This window comes from Lithobates pipiens, unplaced genomic scaffold (genome assembly GCF_037356315.1).
Source record: "Lithobates pipiens isolate NorthernLeopardFrog02 unplaced genomic scaffold, aLitPip1_a1.2 Scaffold_27, whole genome shotgun sequence".
NCBI classification, from domain to species: domain Eukaryota; kingdom Metazoa; phylum Chordata; class Amphibia; order Anura; family Ranidae; genus Lithobates; species Lithobates pipiens.
In genome coordinates, this window is record NW_027507788.1 from 33,801,898 (window position 1) to 33,823,518 (window position 21,621).

The 21,621-nt window shown below is 45.2% G+C and overlaps 1 protein-coding gene across 1 annotated transcript in view; it reads right to left on the bottom strand.

The window, feature by feature from the left end:
• Window positions 1-21,621, bottom strand: part of LOC143933753 (chemerin-like receptor 1) — a 445,780-nt gene that overhangs the window by 120,356 nt on the left and 303,803 nt on the right. The window lies entirely within an intron of this gene.

Sequence of the window (21,621 nt, forward strand, 5' to 3'; positions counted from 1 at the left end):
TTAAAGGGCTTAGATCTTCCGGATTAGTGTACCAGTAAACAAAACGATCTCACCCCACAATCTCCTGGCTGTCCAGGGCTATACTGTAGGTACCTGGAAGAATCACTGTATGTGAAGACAAGTGACTCTATCTCCAGCTTCCATTCCTTTCACTTTGAGGAATCATGAAAGGAGAATTGTGAGAAGAGTAATTACATTTTTTTAGATTATGCTGTAAAGAAAATATTGTTCTCAATGATCTCCATTTGATAATGTCCCTTGAATGCTACTTACGTCATGGCTATATTATACCTGTTAGCAGGATATGGTGTCCATACATGTATTGATTTGCAATCAGTATAAGTATGAGCAAACGCAAACATAAATTAAAATATCAAACTGCATTTTCAAATCAACTGAAATTTTCATCTATCAGTCATACTTTTAAATGTATCCGTGTTATGGCTGATATTTGTATGATCAGTTATAAGCTCTCTATATGATTCCGCCATGGCTGATCAACTTGCCAGAGTCTACATCAATCAAAAGCTCACCAAATTGATCAAATAGAGGCTCTTTGGTTTCAATTTTTATTCAACTTGATAAGTTTAGTCACACTGAAGGATTGATTGAATGGTCATATCGATATGTGTGTGGCCACTATTAAAGATAGTGGTATAAATGTTACTTTTATGTGTTAGCAGCCAACCGCACCCACCTATTGCCATCATGCAGCCTGCCTGGACACATATATTTTTGTTAGAATTTGTTTCAGATGCTTGTTTTGAGTTTTTCTTGTAGTGCTTTAATCTTTACTGTGTTGCCCACTGTGTTAGCTTTAGTGTACTTTTTAATTTTCCTGTAACATATTTGTGTTACCTGTTGATCCCACCAGCGTATCCATTGCTATTCCTTGTAATAGGGTGACAACTCTGTGCATTCTCCAGTGAAATTGCAGTAGTGTTGTCACCTTGTGGCCTGGCTTTCATGCTGAAGCTCTAAGCTTTCTCATGAACCTGGAGAAAGTTCTGACTTCCTGTCAGGGCTGGGCTCAGCCCTTCCTTCTCTGAGCTGGCCGCTCAACTGTGGGCTAAATTGCCAGCTCCTATCTCTCCACAGTTACTCAGCTGTTGATGATCATCCTCATCAGTCCTGCCTACTTAAGCCGTCCAGTCCAGAGGGTCTCTGCCTTCACCTTGGTCCACATCAGAGAAACTATCTCCTGCAATCCTGTTCAAGCCTTGCTTTGCTGACATTCCTTCTGGCTCCAGATCCTGCTTGCTGCTCCACTACATTTATCCCTGACCTCTGCTTGGCTGACTATCCATTCCAGTTACTGAATTTTGGCTATGTTTTGAATACGTTTGTTCTTTTTAATTTTATTACTAAACAAGTGTGATTTAACCGTACTTCTGTCTTGGCCTGATTTCATGGTTTCTGACATTTCCCTTGTTGCAAGATGAAACTCTGGACTCACCCCCCCCACCCGTCCCCGTCTCCGACTGCTCCCCCATCCTCCCCTGGAACAACCCCCCATGCCCAATCTTGCAGTATTTTAAGCCTTTCTTATATACTAACCTTTCTATGACACCCTGCATCCACAGTATGTCTCTTGTCTGTTGGGTTCAAAGACTCTAGGCACCATTCAACCTAGAAGATACATCTAGAAGAGTACATCTAAGATCAAAATAGGATTACTGTAGGATACAGCACTGGAGAGGATGTGAGTATTGCAGCAAGAACTGATGTTTTATTTAAGTCAATGGATGTGTGGCTCCCTTTACAAAATATTGCTCAGAGTTGAGCTGTAATCTATTATTAATAGTAGGAAGTCAGCAGATTACCTCTTTCTCTTGACAAGGTTCTCTTTATTTCCAAGTAGTCATGCTTAAAGCTGAAGTAAATCCATCAAATTAAAAGTTTCCCAAAACAGTTACATTCTGGGCATGCCGTCAATGATAACTGTCGCTGTTGCTTGTGCTCTCAACCAAACTGTCAAGTCATCAAATGACTGGTGTCATTACTGATCACATGTGCAGCACCATGGCAGTTGCGGATTAAACAGAGGCAATGATGGCAGCTTCAATGGGTATAAAGGATAGTAGGGTTTGCTTTGTTTTACCTGTGATGCACTATGGAATTTTTTTATAGCACGCAAGCAAGGCTCTGAGCAGTAGGGAAGCATGTTCAGTTCCAGTAAAAGGGTTAAGCAGTATGCTGCATCTCCCAAATGTTCTAAATTTAGAGGAACTGTGCCTCTTTAGAGGTCAGATCATTCTGTCCCCATTTTCTTCTCAGCCATCCTTCTTTTTGGCTTGATTTATAGAGCTTTATACAAAAATTAACAATTTAACTGCCAAACAAAGTTTTATTAAATTAAACCTTCCATCCCACCAACAATGATTGTATTTGTTATTTTAAAAAGCTAGTATAAAGTAAAGGAAGCGATGGCACTGGTTGGTTTAACTAGTCATTTTTGGCATTTTAGCTTTGGACAACATGGAAGAAGGAAGTTCTTTGGCCACCTGTTTTGTATTAAATAGCGCCCCTCTTTCGCATCTCGGACAGTTGGGAGGTGTGACGTACCATCAACTCTATAAATGTGGAATAAAGAAGAGATTGGCATAGAGTGGCACTCAACCAGAATAAAGGTTTATATCCATGGGCATAGCATAAGGGGTAGCAGGGGTCACAATCGCAAACCCCAACCCTAGATCCAGGGGGTCCCTGCAGCCTCCCTGTCATATTATCATATCCTCCACAAAATCCAGCTCCGAGCTGCCCCAGGGCTCTACAGCCATGCTCTAGTACTGGGCTTCTACTTTGCCTTCCACAGTCCACACCCTACTGTTCCCATTGGCTGGGGAGAAGCTGTGATCCATTTCGATCGTGTGGGCTCCAGCAGACTTTTTTTTCCCAAAAGTCAGACGGACCTAGAAATAAAACATGTTTCAAATCTATCCAACGGACTCAAGTCCGATGGACTAAAAATCTGGAAAACCGTTCGCCTGTGTGCTAGTCCGACGGACTACGATGTAAGGGCAGGTATTGGCTACTGGCTATTGAACTTCCTTGTTTAGTCCCGTTTACATCATCACGTTCACAGCCAGGTCCGTTTCGTTCAGAAAGTCTGTCGGACCTCTGCTGTCGGGAAGACCGTCGGACCTAGCCCGTCGAAAAGTCTGGTCATGTGTACGCGGCACAAGCAAACGTTTTTCCAGATTTTTAGTCCGTCGGATAGATTTGAAACATGTTTTATTTATAGGTCCGTCTGACTTTTGGGAAAAAAAAGTCCGCTGGAGCCCACACGATCGAATTGTCTGACGGATTCCGGACCAAGTATGCTGGAAAGTCTGGTCGTGTGTATGCAGCATAACACTGCACATCACCCTGAACACACCATCCTGTTGTGGAGATGCTTTTTTTCCAGCATGGACAGGGACGCTGGTCAGAGTTGATTGGAATGATAGATTGAGCCAAATACAGGGAAATCTGCAAAATACTTGAGACTGCGGCAGAAGTTCACCTTCCAGTAGGACAACGACCCTAAACATACAGCCAGAGCTACAATGGAATGGTTTAGATCAAAGCATATTCATGTGTTAGAATGGCCCAGTCAAAGACCAGACCTAAATCCAATTGAGAATCTGTGGTAAGACTTGAAAATTGCTGTTCACAGACGCTCTCCATCCAATCTGACAGAGCTTGAGCTATTATTTACAGAAGAATGTGCAGAAATGTCACTCTTTAGATGTGCAAAGCTGGTAGAGACATCCCCACAAAGACTTGCAGCTGTAATTGCAGTGAAAGGTGGTTCTAAAAAGTATTGACTTTGTGTTGGTTTATCACATAAAAATACATTTATGTTTTTGGCTGCAACATGACAAAATGTGGAACATTTCAAGGGGTATGAATACTTTTTCAAGGCACTGTGTGTGTATATACAGTGCCTTGCGAAAGTATTCGGCCCCTTGAACTTTTCAACCTTTTGCTACATTTCAGGCTTCAAACATAAAGATATCAAATTTTTATTTTTTGTGAAGAATCACCAACAAGCGGGACACAATTGTGAAGTGGAACGAAATCTATTGGATTTTTGAAATTTTTTAACTAATAAAAAAATGAAAAGTGGGGCGTGCAAAATTATTCGGCCCCCTTGCGTTAATACTTTGTAGAGCCACCTTTTGCTGCGATTACAGCTGCAAGTCGCTTGGGGTATGTCTCTATCAATTTTGCACATCGAGAGACTGAAATTCTTGCCCATTCTTCCTTGCAAAACAGCTCGAGCTCAGTGAGGTTGGATGGAGAGCGTTTGTAAACAGCAGTTTTCAGCTCTTTCCACAGATTCTCGATTGGATTCAGGTCTGGACTTTGACTTGGCCATTCTAACACCTGGATACGTTTATTTGTGAACCATTCCTTTGTAGATTTTGCTGTATGTTTGGGATCATTGTCTTGTTGGAAGATAAATCTCCGTCCCAGTTTCAGGTCTTTTGCAGACTCCAACAGGTTTTCAACCAGAATGGTCCTGTATTTGGCTGCATCCATCTTCCCCTCAATTTTAACCATCTTCCCTGTCCCTGCTGAAGAAAAGCAGGCCCAAACCATGATGCTGCCACCACCATGTTTGACAGTGGGGATGGTGTGTTGAGGGTGATGAGCTGTGTTGCTTTTACGCCAAACATATCATTTTGCATTGTGGGCAAAAAGTTGGATTTTGGTTTCATCTGACCAGAGCACCTTCTTCCACATGTTTGGTGTGTCTCCCAGGTGGCTTGTGGCAAACTTTAGACAAGACTTTTTATGGATATCTTTGAGAAATGGCTTTCTTCTTGCCACTCTTCCATAAAGGCCAGATTTGTGCAGTGTACGACTGATTGTTGTCCTATGGACAGACTCTCCCACCTCAGCTGTAGTTCTCTGCAGTTCATCCAGAGTGATCATGGGCCTCTTGGCTGCATCTCTGATCAGTCTTCTCCTTGTCTGAGCTGAAAGTTTAGAGGGACGGCCAGGTCTTGGTATATTTCAAAATGATCGCTTGCACAGTGCTCCTTGGGATGTTTAAAGCTTGGGAAATCTTTTTGTATCCAAATCCGGCTTTAAACTTCTCCACAACAGTATTATGGACCTGCCTGGTGTGTTCCTTGGTCTTCATGATGCTCTCTGCACTTTCAACAGAACCCTGAGACTATCACAGAGCAGGTGCATTTATACAGAGACTTGATTACACACAGGTGGATTCTATTTATCACCATCAGTCATTTAGGACAACATTGGATCATTCAGAGATCCTCGCTGAACTTCTGGAGTGAGTTTGCTGCACTGAAAGTAAAGGGGCCGAATAATTTTGCACGCACCACTTTTCAGTTTTTTATTTGCTAAAAAAGTTTAAAATATCCAATAGATTTCATTCCACTTCACAATTGTGTATCACTTGTTAGTGATTCTTCACAAAAAATTTAAATTTTATATCTTTATGTTTGAAGCCTGAAATGTGGCAAAAGGTTGAAAAGTTCAAGGGGGCCGAATACTTTCGTAAGGCAATATATATATATATATATATATATATATATATATATATATATATACACATACATATTATATCCAATCTATGTGTGTCTTCATTCATCCATCTACCCATCAAGGATCAGTCTATCCCAGTGATGGCGAACCTTGGTACCCCAGATGTTTTGGAACTACATTTCCCATGATGCTCCACTATAGTGCAGAGTGCCAGAGCATCATGGGAAATGTAGTTCCAAAACATCTGGGGTGCCAAGGTTCACCATCACTGGTCTATCCTTTTTGCTCACTTCCATCCCATCCCATTCTCCCCTCGGCTATTTATTCTTCCACCAACTATTTCTTCTTCCCTTCAACATTCCACTCCATTCTCCATCCTTCCTTCATCCATTTATTCCTCAAATTCCCCCTTTCTTCTGGTTATTCATCTAATCATTTACCCTCCCTTTAACTTTCCCTTTCCCTCCCTCCTTCTCTAATTTCATATATCGTATCTCACAAAAGTAAGTACACCCTCACATTTTTGTAAATATTTTCTTCTATCTTTTCATGTGACAACACTGAAGAAATGACACTTTGCTACAATGTAAAGTAGTTTTATTTTTGATAGCTATATATTTTTATGTTATTATATCCACATTTATTTTGGAAGGAAAAAAGACTTATACACACACATCCAAAAAGTTCAATTTCCTTTTTTTTTTGCCGCGTACACACGGTCGGAATTTCGGGCAGCAAAAGACCGATGAGAGCTTTTCGTCAGAAAATACGACCGTGTGTAGGCTCCATCGGACTATTGCTGGCGGAATTTTCGGCCAGAAAAAGATTGAGAGCACGCTCTCAATTTTTCTGACGGAAAAAGTATCTAAAAAACTCCCATCGTGTGTATGCAATTCCGACACACAAAAACTCATGCATGCTCAGATTCAACTTCCTTCTTCTAGTCCCGTTGTACGTGTTGTACGTCACGGCGTTCTTGACGGTCGGAATTTGGTGTGACCGTGTGTATGCAAGACAGCTTGAGCGAAATCCTGTCGGAATTCCGTCGGGAAAACCATCAGAGTTTTTTGCGACCAAAATTCAGATCGCGTGTACGAGGCATAACAGTTAATGGTTAATAATTGCCAGTAAGATAATACCTAATTATATAAATATTTAACCAACATTCCATTCCGTATCACATATTTCAGTGGGGATGTGAAACTTATAAAAAAGAAAATTGTTGGAGACCCATTGGGGTTCATTTACTGAAATTGGGTAATGTAAAAATCTGGTGCAGCTCTACATAGAAACCAATCAGCTTCCAGGTTTTTTTTGCCAAAGAAGCTAAATTGAACGAGCTGAAGATAGAAACTGTTTGGCTCCCATATACATCTGCACAGTTCCCTTTTCTTTTGCTTACTGCAAAAAAGTGTATTTTTTTTTTATACATGTGCAACTTCTATTACATGGAAGAAAAAAAATGTAGTACATGTTGAAATAAAGGTTAGATGTAACTGCAGCCACTAGATAAGAAAACGATGCTAATATTGTGTTTTGTAACTGTTCAAGTTATTTTAACCACTTGATAACTGGGCACTTAAACCCCCTTCCTAACCAGACCAATTTTCAGCTTTCGGTGCTCTCACACTTTAAATGCAATTACTCAGTCATGCAACACCTTACCCATATGACATTTTTGTACTTTTTTTTCATACAAATCAAGCTTTATTTTGGTGGTATTTAATCACCGCTGGTTTTTTTATTTTTTGCGCAATAAATCAAAAAAGACGGAAAATTCGGTAAAAAAATAAAAAATAAATCTTTGTTTCTGTTAAAATTTATTGGTGAGTATTGGCAGAGTATTGGTAGAGTATTGGCAGGGTATTGCAGGGTATTGGCAGAGCATTGCAGGGTATTGCAGAGTATTGGCAGGGTATTGGCAGAGTATTAGCAGGGTATTGCAGGGTATTGGCAGAGTATCGCAGGGTATTGCAGGGTATTGGCAGAGTATTGCAGGGTTTTGCAGGGTATCGCAGAGTATTGGCAGGGTATTGCAGGGTATTGCAGGGTATTGCAGAGTATTGGCAGAGTATTGGTAGAGTATTGGCAGGGTATTGCAGGGTATTGGCAGAGCATTGCAGGGTATTGCAGGGTATTGGCAGAGTATTGCAGGGTTTTGCAGGGTATCGCAGAGTATTGGCAGGGTATTGCAGGGTGTTGCAGGGTATTGCAGGGTATTGCAGGGTGTTGCAGGGTATTGCAGAGTATTGGCATAGTATCGCACATTAAATTAGGTGCTTATCAGACATAGGGTGGTACTGAGGATACACTACATAATAGAAATGTCACGTCCCGATATTTGGATTTACTAAAAAACAGAACAACTATTTGTTGATAGTGATGGACTTTTTAGGCATAGACACAGATTTTTTTTTAAAAAAGGATAATTTTAACAATCTTTTATTTCTAAAAACAAGACACATACATTCAGTGCCTCAGAGCATAATGATTACACTGTCTGGTATGATCTAAATACATCACAATTTATACAAATGACTCATACATTCCCATTTTGTTATAATACATATATAACATAGGAACAAATAAAGAGTCAAAAAAACTGCTCATGAGTATTGCACATATTGCAGAATATTGCACAGTATGGGCACAGAGCAGTGCTGTGGGCACTACAGATCCAGCCCACAGCACTGCTAAAAATTATCTCTCCCCCTCTCCCCTCACACTGTACAGATCGGTACAGAGAGGGGAGGGAGGAACCGGTCTCATGACATGACGCCAGTTCGTTTTCAAATGACGGAGCAATCACGTGGTTAAACGGCCGCTACAAGTGCCCATTTACTGCAATCCGTGGTCACGGATGTTTGCGCGAGCGCGCCCCAGGGGGCACGCGAGAGCAACACTCTGGGAGGACGTCCCACTGGCATCCACCCAGAATAGGCCGACCGCGCCATCATTTCGCTATGGCCCGGTTGGCGCCTGGTTAAAGGAGAAGTATGGGGAAAGCTGGTTTGGTTGTACTTCTCCTATGGATCACAGGAGTGCATTCATTCTGCACTCCTGTAACCTGTTTTAAGTAGACAGTGGGCTGAAGCCCGCCGCTCGTTGGAGTCACAGAGCCGGTCCAGACCTGGGAAAGATCATGACCATATTTTCGGGATCTGCCCACATGCCTGGATCGGCACCCAGCTTAGCCTCTCAGTGAACCATGGAGAGCCTGAACTGGCCACTTCTGCCCCTACACAGCCCAGGGCTCCAGTGAGCGCTGGAGGGGCAGAGCAGATAGCCGTGAATGACAGTCACCAGCTCTCTGCTCAGGAAGCTCTGAGAACTAAGTGATCGGCGGTGTTTAATCACTCAGCTCTCAGCATTAAACCCCATACACACTATCAGATTTTCTGCTGATTTTTTCCTTCAGATTTACCAAAACCATATAATATGAGGTCAAACCTTAGCAATTTCAATTTGTATGCAATCAGGCAGGCCCTTGCACTACATGGTTTTGGTAAATCTGAAGGAAAAAATCAGCAGAAAATCTGATAGTGTCTATGGGGCTTTAGAACCAGGGGGGACAGATGCAGCATCTGACCAATGTTGCATCCACCTAGGTAAGTAAGATTCTAAAATGTAAAAAAAAAATCCCATACTTCTCTTTTAAATTTAGTTTTTCTGCTTTTGCAGTCAAACTTGAGAAAACCCGACCATATTTTGTTGTTGCAATGCAAAGTTTTTACCGTTTCGAAATCCAGGCAATGTTGTTATTAAATGTAGGTATCTGCCAGAACTTTGATCCGTAGACACCAAAGTAAACGTATGTCTAGATTTCTGATGGAAACTGATGGTGTGAATTGTATTTATTACCTGTGAGTTCCAATTCCCGTATTGACAGCCAATGGAGGGCAGCAGAGAAATGTCTGTGACCACTGTGTGCAGAAGACCCTGTGATTTAGAAAAGTGCATTCTGATGAAGACACTGATGTAAGGAGGAAATCTGATGTGAGGGGTACTCTGATGGAGGAATAGATGTAAGAAGGGACTTTGATGGAGACACTGATGTAAGGAGAGACTCTGATGAAGACATTGATGTAAGGAGTGACTCTGACGGGGACATTCGTGTAAGGAGAGACTCTGACTGGGACACTGATGTAAGGAGAGACTCTGATGAAGACATTGATGTAAGGAGTGACTCTGACGGGGACATTGATGTAAGGAGAGACTCTGACGGGGACATTCATGTAAGGAGAGACTCTGATGTGAGTGGTACTCTGATGTAGATGCTAATGTAAGCAGGAACTCTGATAGAGAAATATATGTAAGGAGTGACTCTGATGGGGACACTGATGTAAGTGGGGATTCTGAAATGGGAAACTGATGTAAGGGGGAACTTTTATAAGGGGGCCTCTGATGGGAACACTGATAATGGGGGGATCTGATGGAAACACTTATGTAAGGGGAGTTCTGATGTGAGAGGTACTCTGATGGTGATATTAATGTAAGCAGGAACTTTGCTAGAGAAATAGATGTAAGGGGTCACTCTCATGGGGACACTGATGTAAGTGGGGCCCTGATGGGGACACTGATTAAAGGGGGACTCTGATGGAGACACTGTTGTAAGGGGTACTGTAATGAGGACACTGGTGTCAGGAGACACTTTGATGGGACACACTGATTTAAGGGGGGCTCTAATGAGGACATTGATGTAAGAAGAGACTCTGATAGTGGCACTGATGTGTGGGGGCACTTATATAAGGGGGCCTCTGATGGGGACTCTGATGGGGCACTGATGTATGGGGACTCTGATGGGGACACTGATGTAAGGGGGACTCTGATGGGGACACTGATGTAAGGGGGCACTGATGGGGACACTGATGTAAGGGGGCTCTGATGGGGACACTGATGTAAGGGGGACTCTGATGGGTACACTGATGTAAGGGGGTCTCTGATGCGGACATTGATGTAAGGGGGACTCTGATGGGTACACTGATGTAAGGGGGGTTCTGATGGGGACACTGATGTAAGGGGGACCCTGATAGGGACACCGATGTGGTGGAGGCTCTGATGGGGACACTGATGTAAGGACATACTCTGATTGTGGCACTGATGTTTGGGGGCACTTATATAAGGGGGGCTCTAATGGGGACACTGATGCAAGGGGGACTCTGATTGGGACACTGATGTAAGGAGGACTCTGATGGGAACACTGATGTAAGGGGGACTCCGATGGGGACACTGATGTAAGGGGGGCTCTGATGGGGACACTGATGTAAGGAGGACTCTGATGGGGACACTGATGTAAGGGGGACTCTGATTGGGACACTGATGTAAGGGGGCGCTTGGATGGGGACACTGATGTAAAGAGAGGCTCTGATCATGGTACTGATGTTTGGGGGCACTTATGTAAGGGGGGCTCTAATGGGGACACTCATGCAAGGGGGAAATTTGTTTTCTTTTAATAACCTTCTTTCTCTTCTGTTCTGAATCCTAACATTCTCAATACAGAAGAAATATGAATAAAACATCTTCATTCATTTAAAATTGTATTGATTGTCCAACCAATGTGGTAAAACTATGTAAGCAATTCTTGATAGATATTCAATACTTGGGTTGCTGCTTGTATCCTATCTTATACCACCATAGATCTCTGTAAGCATTGTCCTCCTTAGGCCGCGTACACACGGGTGGACTATCCGTCCAACTAAGTCCGTCAGACAATCCGACATACAGTCCGTCCTACTTTTGAATGAACGGACTTGACCACACACGACGAACAGACAGTCCGCTGAAAGCTTGCACGATGACGTGTACGGCACGTACGACGGGACTAGAAATACGACGTCCAATACACTGCAATGCAACCTTCGGCCGTGTAAATCCTTTCTGAGCATGCGCCATACTTAGTCCGTCCAACTTGCCTACTCACGAGCGGACTGTCCGCTGAAACCAAGTTTGGACGGACAATATTACGGAAATTCCGAAAGACTTAGTCCGCCAGACTGTCCGCTGAAAAAGTCCGCTGAAGCCCACACACGAGCGGATTGTCCGCTGAAACACGTTTCAGCGGACCAAGTCCGTCAGACAGTCCGCCCGTGTGTACGCGGCCTTAGTGAGTTGTATCCCCACTAGGGATGAGCCGAACACCCCCCGGTTCGGTTCGCACCAGAACTTTAGAACGGACCCCAAATTCGAATGAACTTTAGAACCCCATTGAAGTCTATGGGACTCGAACGTTTGAAATTAAAAGTGCTAATTTTAACTGCTAATATGCAAAATACTGTGCTAAAAAGGGTTTGGGGACCTGGCTCCTGCCCCAGGGGACATGGGTCAATGCCTAAAATGTTTTTAAAAATGGCCGTTTTGGCGGGAGCACTGATTTTAATGACGATTAAAGTGAAAAAAAAAGTGAAATATTCCTTTAAATATGGTGCCTGGGGGGTGTCTGTAGTATGCCTGTGAAGTGCCACGTGTTTCCCGTGTTTAGAACAGTCCCTGCACAAAATGACATTAAACGGAAATAACACCATTTAAAACTGCTTGCGGTTTTAATGTTATATCTGGTTCCTGCAATATGGTTGAAAATCATTGAGAAAAATGGCATGGGTAGCCCTCCCTGCCCATTACCAGCCTATTTGGGTCTTGTACGCATATTAAGGGGAACCCTGTACCCATATTAAAAAAAGGAAATGCGTGTGGCCCCCAGGCCCTATATACTCAGAACAGCAGTATACAGGCGGTGCAAACAAGACAGGGACTGTGTAGGTTTGTTGTGTTAAGTTGAATCTGTTTGTAATTTTCAACTGGTACATTTTTAAAGTGTAGCTCCAGTCAAAAGAACTATTTTTAAGCTTTTTGGAAAACATAGGGAAGGGTTATCACCCCTGTATAATTTGGTTTGTTGTCCATCTTTTTTCATCTCACTTGCTGTTGTCTCCTTCCGTTTGCAAGTAGGAGATGTTTGTAAATTGGATGTTTGAAAGTAGGGGCCTGCCCTATATGCTCTGCAGAAATGGCGGAACAAGGTGTTGGTTTTGCCACAACATTGTAAGCCCTGAAAGTGACTCTTGGTGGGCGCTGGAGCGCACTGCTGTGAACGATTATATCAAGAATTGTAATTACATGCCATTGTTGAACAGTGGTAGAAAAATTGACCTTTGGTGGTTGTGGTGCTGGTGCCACAACACTATAAGTCCTCACCGTTACTCTGGGTGGGCACAGGAAGGGGCCCTCCTGTGAAATATTATATCAAGAATTGTAATTACATGTCCCTGTTAAACAGAGGCAGAAAAATTTGGCCTTAGGCACTGCTGCTGGTGCCACCACACTGCAACCTCTTCCATATACTCTAGTTTTATTGCAGGAATTAGCCCTGCTGCAAAGCATTGCATCATAAATTGTACTTAAACGCCTCTGTTAAACAGGGACAGAAAAATTGGGCCTTAGGCACTGGTGCTGGTGCCACCACACTGCAACCTCTGCCATATACTCTAGTTTTATTGCAGGAATTAGCCCTGCTGCAAAGCATTGCATCAAAAATTTTAATTAAACGCCCCTGTTAAACAGGGGCAGAAAAATTTGGCCTTAGGCACTGCTGCTGGTGCCACCACACTGCAACCTCTTCCATATACTCTAGTTTTATTTCAGGAATTAGCCCTGCTGCAAAGCATTGCATCAAAAATTGTACTTAAACGCCCCTGTTAAACAGGGGCAGAAACATTGGGCCTTAGGCACTGGTGCTGGTGCCACCACACTGCAACCTCTGCCATATACTCTAGTTTTATTACAGGAATTAGCCCTGCTGCAAAGCATTGCATCAAAAATTGTAATTAAACGCCCCTGTTAAACAGGGGCAGAAAAATTTGGCCTTAGGCACTGCTGCTGGTGCCACCACACTGCAACCTCTTCCATATACTCTAGTTTTATTGCAGGAATTAGCCCTGCTGCAAAGCATTGCATCAAAAATTGTACTTAAACGCCCCTGTTAAACAGGGGCAGAAAAATTGGGCTGATGGCATCAACCAGAACCAGAAATGTTCTTCCAACATATCAGCGGAGGAGGAAGAGGATAGACAATCAACATAACAGGACAGTCACTCAGCATCAGCATAGGCAGTCTTGAAGGGATGTGATATTTCAAAAAAAATTATTCTGTTACATCAGCTTCAGGTGCTTGGTAGCTGTGGGTGATCCAAGACTGATTCATCTTGATGAAGGTCAGTCGATCAACTGATTCGGTGGACAGGCGCACCCTGTGATCGGTAACAAAGCCACCAGCAGCACTGAAGGTGCGTTCCGAAAGAACGCTGGATGCAGGACAGGCCAGTAGCTCAATTGCATACTGTGCAAGCTCTGGCCAGTGATCCATCCTCAAGGCCCAGTAAGCCAGAGGATTTTCGGTGGGAAAGGTGTCCAAGTCTGGCCTTGCCCCTAGGTATTCCTGCACCATGTAAATCAGACGCTGGCGATGGGTGCTGGAACCGATCATACCTTGGGGCTGCGGACGAAAAAATTGTCTGAAAGCATCAGTCAGACGGCCACCTTCTCCACCGCTCCTTCTGACCGATGCCTCAGCAACACGTTGTCCAGGACCAGGAGTTTGTAACCTCCCAGTCTCTGGGAACGCGTTGCACAGACCTTTCTGCAAGGCCTCCCGGAGATGTCTCATCCTCTGCTCCCTCTGCAATGGCAAGATAAGGTTGGCAACCTTACCCTTGTACCGTGGATCAAGGAGAGTGGCCAGCCAGTAATGGTCCCTCTCCTTGATCCGAAGAATACGAGGATCCTTCCGCAGGCTTTGCAGGATCAGGGAGGCCATGCAGCGTAGGTTAGCTGAGGCATTCGGTCCGGAGTCCTCTGGGTCACTAAGGACAACATGATCCGCAGCTACCTCCTCCCAGCCACGTACAAGTCCACGTGTTTCTTGGGACTGTAAATCATCCCTACAAGACTGCTGCTGCTGCTGCTGATGCTGATGCTGAGTGCCAGCCTCCACCTCCATGCTGACACAATCATCCTCCTCCTCCTCTTCCTCCTCCTCATCCTCTTCCTGTGTGATGGGTGGCACAGCAGGAACACTGTCTGGATAAAGGGGGCCTTGAGAGGCAAGGAAGTCCTCCTCTTCCTGCCTCTGTTCTGCCTCAAGTGCCCTGTCCATTATTCCACGCAGCGTATGCTCCAAGAGGTGGACAAGAGGTACAGTGTCACTGATGCATGCACTGTCACTGCTCACCATCCTTGTGGCCTCCTCAAATGGTGACAGGACAGTGCATGCATCCCTGATCATGCCCCACTGGAGTGGTGAGAAAAAACCGAGCTCCCCTGACCCTGTCCTGGTGCCGTAGTCGCACAGGTACTCATTGATGGCCCTCTGCTGCGTGTGCAGCCGCTGCAGCATGGCCAATGTTGAGTTCCATCTGGTGGGCATGTCACATATAAGGCGGTTCTTGGGCAGGTTCAACTCCTTTTGGAGCTCAGCCAGCCGAGCACAGGCATTAAATGATCGGCGGAAATGCACACAGACTTTCCTGGCCTGCTTCAGGACATCCTGTAAGCCGGGGTACCTGCCCAAGAACCGCTGCATAACCAGGTTAAGGACGTGAGCTACACAGGGCACATGGGTCAGTTGTCCCTGTCGGAGGGCGGAGAGGAGGTTGGTGCCATTGTCGCAAACCACCATTCCTGGCTTAAGCTGGCGTGGCGTCAACCACCTCTCGGCCTGCCCCTGCAGAGCTGACAAAACATCCGCCCCAGTGTGGCTCCTGTCCCCCAAACAAACCAGTGCAAGCACGGCATGGCATCGTTTTGCCTGCGTACTTGCGTAGCCCCTGGAACGCCTACGGAGCACCGCTGGTTCTGAGGACAGAGCACTGGAAGAGGCCATGGAGGAAGAAGAAGAGGAGGGGGTGGAGGAGAGAGGTGTGTCACAACCAATAGTAGCATTTTGGAGGCGTGGTGGCGGAACAACCTCCAACACTACTGCACCTTGTCCTGCATCCTTCCCAGCTGCCAGAAGAGTGACCCAATGGGCCGTGAAAGACAGGTAACGTCCCTGTCCATGCCTGCTGGACCATGAGTCAGCGGTAATATGCACCTTACCGCTGACCGCCCTGTCCAGCGAGGCAAGGACATTGCCTTCCACATGCCGGTAGAGAGCTGGAATCGCCTTCCGTGAGAAAAAGTGGCGTTTGGGGACCTGCCACTGAGGAACCACACATTGTACAAACTCACGGAAGGGGGCCAAGTCTACCAACTGAAAAGGCAGCAGTTGGAGTGCTAGCAATTTAGCCAAGCTAGCGTTCAACCGCTGGGCATGTGGATGGCTGGGAGTGAACTTCTTTCGCTGGTCCAGCAGCTGGGGCAGGGACATTTGCCTGCTATAATCGGACGTGGGTGTACCGCTAGCAGAGTTCCCGGAAGCACTTGGCTGTGACACACCTAATTCTACACCTTCATTCCTCTCAGAGCAGGTTTCAGAGAGGACTGAAGGTCTAGTGGGGTTGGAGATGCCAGCTGATGAGGAGCAAGGAGAGGTCCGCTTTGTTCTTTGGTGTGGGTCTTTGAGGTACGCTTGCCAACGAGCTGCATGGCAGGTCAACATATGTCTGGTCAAGCATGTGGTGCCCAAGCGGCTGATGTTTTGGCCACGTGAGATACGCTTGAGACATATGTTGCAAATAGCAGCGGTGCGATCTGATGCACTCGTCTCAAAAAAGGCCCACACCAAAGAACTTTTAGAATAATGCGCAGAGGCAGCGCTCTGCACAGGCGGAGCTCTGCGGTGTGATTCAGTCAGTGTGCTGCCCCTAAGCTGGCCCCCGGAGGGCATCCTGCCTCGTTGGACATGTGCCTCCTCCTCCTCCTCCTCTCTCCTTCCAGGCACCCACGTGGAGTCAGTGCCCTCATCATCCCCTCCCTCTTCATCGCTGTAGCAAACCTGGCAGTATGCTGCAGCTTGTGGAACATGACTGCCAGATTGCTGTCCTTCTTGAGCATCCCCTCTCTCTGCGCTCACGCTACTGCCTTCCTCTAGCTGAGTGTCATCATCAGAGCCCACAAAACACTGGGCATCCTCCTGGAGCATGTACCCAACACTGTGCTCAAAGAGTTCAGGAGACTCCTCAGGAGGACGTGGTGGGTCTAGGGAAGGAGTCACTGATGATGACATTGAGAGGAGGGAAGACGATGCGTTGGCAGCTGCTTTGCTAGTACCCTGAGACTGGGTGAGAGAGGATGAGGAGGATGAAGATGGCTTGGTCATCCACTCTACCAAGTCGTTGGCATGTTGCGGTTCAACATGTCCAGCTGCCGAAAAGAAGGACAAGCGTGTCCCATGGTCACGTGCTGATGACAATGCACCGCGTCCACGACCAGCACTGTTGTCTCTAGACACAGAGCCTGCTTGCCCTCTTTTATCGGCTCGCGCCTGTCTGCCTCTCCTTGCTGGCCTTCCAGACATGGTAATGGCCTGAAGGGAGTTGGGTAAAAAAGCAGTTGGGTAGTGTATATTGTGCTAGAGCCACACAACACCCACTAACTCCTGCAGATGCCTTTATTATAGAACACCAGAGATAAAGGGGTATATACAGATGTATTCTGTGCTGTGCTGGAGGCACACACAACTTCCAATAACTCCTGCAGATGGCAAGAGGTCTCAAATAGAGAAGAGCTATGTAGGTGGATATAGCGGTATGTACTGGGTACAGAGCACGCAGACAGCACGCACTATCTCCTAACACTACTGACTGCAAGCTCTATTATAAAAGATAGATCACTAGCTATATAGGTGAGGTGAATATAGCGGTGTATACTGCGGTCAGGGCACGCAGACAACAACCACTACACAACAGCAAGATCAAAAATCGTCCGAAAACGATCGGTGTGTACTGTGTTGAAGGTACACAGAACACCCACTAACTCCTGCAGATGCCTTTATTATAGAACACCAGAGATAAAGGGATATATACAGATGTATACTGTGCTGTGCTCGGCCGAAAACGATCGGTGTGTAATGTGTAATGTGTTGAAGGTACACAGAACACCCACTGCTTCAGACGCCAACACACTACACAAGTCCGCCGCACTGGCGGCCTTATATAGTGTGGGGCGTGCACTACACAGCCTGAGCTATGATTGGCCACAGGCATCCTGCCTGTGGCCAATCATGGCTCTGGTCGCTGCTGGCGCTGCGATTGGCCAAGCATGGGGTCACAGTGCATGCTTGGCCAATCATGAGCCAGCAATGCACTGCGCCATCGCAGTGCATTGTGGGCCGTGAGCGCCACACGAATTTGGCGCGAACGGACCAAAATGTTCGGACTTCGCGGAACGGACGAACAGCCAATGTTCGAGTCGAACGTATGTTCGACTCGAACACGAAGCTCACCCCTAATCCCCACCATTCTATGTACTATGATGTGTTGTATTTGTTACTGTATATTTCAAAAACAACAATATGTATTCATTTTTAAAACAGTTTTTTTTTTGGTTTCGCTTACAGAGAACAAAAAGCCAATGGCAGCTGTGATTTGTGAAGTTTTCTAGAAAGTTACAGTCTTGTTTGAGGAAGTTTAGGAACTGCGGTGTGAATAGAGTTCTGTAATGACTTTCAATTCTCAAGAAAAATCTTTTTATAAAAATGGCAAAAGTGGTGTGTTATGGGGAAATAAGGATATTATTTCACCAACAAAACTTTGTCCACTTGCTTTGTTTTGACAAAGATAAATGTAATAAATGCCTCTTGTTTGGACACATAGGGGTTGGTTTACTGCAAATAGCCTGTTTTTAAGGGAAGGGAAGTTGCAATTTACAGTCATTTTCCCCAGAACTTAGTAAATAATGTGAGGCTCTGCTGACTTCCACCATTCAATAAAGTGCAAGCAAAAATGCTTTTTTTTTTTTCCTTGCATGTGATTGGATATTCTTTGCAAGGTGAAATTCACTAAGCTCTAGGGAAATATCCTTTACAAAGTGAACAGTCAATTTGACTTTAATTTAATTTAATTCAATTCAATTTGAATTAACCACTTCTGGACCCCCCACCATACATATACTGCAGCAGGGTGGCTCGTCTTCATGAAACAACCTACCTGTATGTTGTTGTCTCTTCCTGGGTCTGGGGTGCACGCCTGCGCCGCTGGTGGCCCGCTCCCGCTGTGATTGGACACAATGTCTGCGATGTCTGCCAGGACCCACGATCATTGACAGAAGAGGCAGAACGGTGGTCTGCCTATGTGAACAAAGTAAACTGCCGCTCTGTCAGAGAGGAAGATGGAGATCTTGTGTTTCTACTGAGCAGGAACACAGATCTCTCTCTTCCTCCAGTTAATCCATCCCAGAGACAGTTGGAATCCCAATACTTTTGGTTTATATATATATATATATATATATATATATATATATATATATATATATATATATATAAAATATCTATAGATAGATAGATTAGAAAGGTAGATAGATAGATAGATAGATAGATAGATAGATAGATAGATAGATAAAATAGCTTATCATTTTTTGTTGTTAAGTGAAACTGGAAAGAGAAATTAGCTTCTAGGTTTAGTTCACCTCTACCAAAATCCTGCCTATGCAATAAGAGGCGTCTGTAGAAAAAAAACATACCGTGCAGCTTTGACCAAAGTTGAATATTGCTCTTGCTATGGGTATAGGCCATTTACATACCTCGTGAAGCCTGACTGTAAAACTCCCAAGGCGTTGCTAAGATAGGCCCAGCTGTTACTGCTCACCCCCACCATCAAAGGATCGAGCTCTCAGACACTGAGCTCAGAGTTAAGCCTCATACCCACGATCGGATTTTACAGCCGGAAATGTTGGATGTCAGGCTGTTGGAGGAAAATACGACCGTGTGTACGCTCCATCGGACAATTGTTGTCGGACTTTCCGCCAACAAATGTTTTCTAGCATGTCTTCACATTTTCCGCCAACAAATGTGTGTTGTCGGATTTTCCGAGCGTGTGTACATACCGTATATACTCGAGTATAAGCCGAGATTTTCAGCCTCTTTTTTGAGGCTGAAAGTGCCCCCCTCGGCTTATACTCGAGTCATCGCTGTCTGCCTGCTCGATCAGCGTGTCGAGCAGACAGACAGCGGACATTCTAAAATTCAAAAGCCGCGCCTCCGCCTCCGCCTTCGCCTGTGATAGGCGGAACACTGAATTTCCCAGCAGTCAGTGTTCCGCCTATCACGGACATCCGCTCATCCTCGTACTACGGACGAGGATGAGACGATGTCCGTGATAGGCGGAACACAGGCTGCTGGGAAATTCAGTGTTCCGCCTATCACAGGCGAAGGCGGAGGCGCGGCTTTTGAATTTTAGAATGGCCGCCGAGGCGCCGACGAAGAGCGGCGATCCTGGCAAGGCACGGGACGGAGGCAAGGCAAGGCACGGCACGGGACGGGACGGAGGCAAGGCACGACACGGGACGGAGGCAAGGAGGCAAGGCACGGCACGGGACGGAGGCAAGGAGGCAAGGCACGGCACGGGACGGAGGCAAGGAGGCAAGGCACGGGACGGAGGCTCGGGACACAGGCTCGGGACACAGGTAGGCTGGACACACACACACACACACACACACACACACACACACGGACACACACACATAGGGATGGATGGATGGAGACACACACACACAGGGATGGATGGATACACACACACACAGGGATGGATGGATGGAGACACACACACACACAGGGATGGATGGATGGAGACACACACACACAGGGATGGATGGATGGATGGAGACACACACACACACAGGGATGGATGGATGGATGGACACACACACACACAGGGATGGATGGATGGATGGACACACACACACACAGGGATGGATGGATGGATGGACACACACACACACAGGGATGGATGGACGGACACACAGGGATGGACGGACACACAGGGATGGACGGACACACAGGGATGGACGGACACACACACAGGGATGGACAGGCATGTCTCACCCTCGGCTTATACACGAGTCAATAAGTTTGCCAGTTTTTTTGGGGGTAAATTGGGGGCCTCGGCTTATATTCGGGTCGGCCTATACTCGAGTATATACGGTAAGTCCGTTGGACAAAAGTCCAGTGTACAAACACTCATGCTCAGAAGCAAGGAGGAGCCGGAAGCGGTCGGTCTTGTACACTAGCGTTCGTAATGGAGAATTAATATTCGCGACGTGGCATATTATGAAATCTCGAAATGCAGCGCACAATCCTCTTCTTCTTTAATGGGATAATAATGAAGCTGCTTTGCTGGTGATACTGATGGAGTTTTTGCAAACAAATTTTCAAAGGCTTTTTTTTTCTAGTGATATCAAGAATAATATTATTATGTTTTTTTTTTTTTTTATTTGGTTACCACAACACCATTATCCCGTCGTTTTTAAGATCAAAGATACAACTATGTTGGTGTCCCTTGTTAATTTTACATTGTATTTTTTAAATGTAACTGCCTACTCCCAAACTGTCATTTGAAGTAAAACACACAGCCGAGTATTATTCTCCACAATTGTTTTTATTGTGCATTTAAAAAAAAAAAAAAATATTAGACATGATATCTGCCAATAGAACTTAACCAAAAAATGCATTCTATGCATCCAAAAATATAGAAAATATACCAAGAGCTTTCTTTTGGTGGTATTTGATCCCCTCTGGGATTTTTTCTTTTTTTGCGCTATAAAAAAGAAAATGATCAACAATTTTGGAAAGAAAAGAAACAAAATGTCTTCATCAGTTTAGGCCAATATGTATTCTGCTACATATTTTTGGTAAACAAAATCCCCATCTGGTGCAGCTGTACATGGTAGCCAATCAGCTTCTAACTTTCTCCAGTTTTAGTAAATCAACCGCTAATGCCACGTACACACGATCGGAAATTCGGCCAGCAAAAGACCGATGATAGCTTTTCATCGGAAAATGCGACCATGTGTATGCTCCATCGGACTTTTGCTGGCGGAATTTCGGCCAGCAAAAGATTGAGAGCATGTTCTCAATTTTTCCAACGGAAAAGGTTTCTATCGGAAATTAGGATCGTCTGTGGCAATTCCGATGCGCAAAATCCCTACGTATGCTCAGAAACAATTTGACGCACGCTCAGAAGCATTGAACTT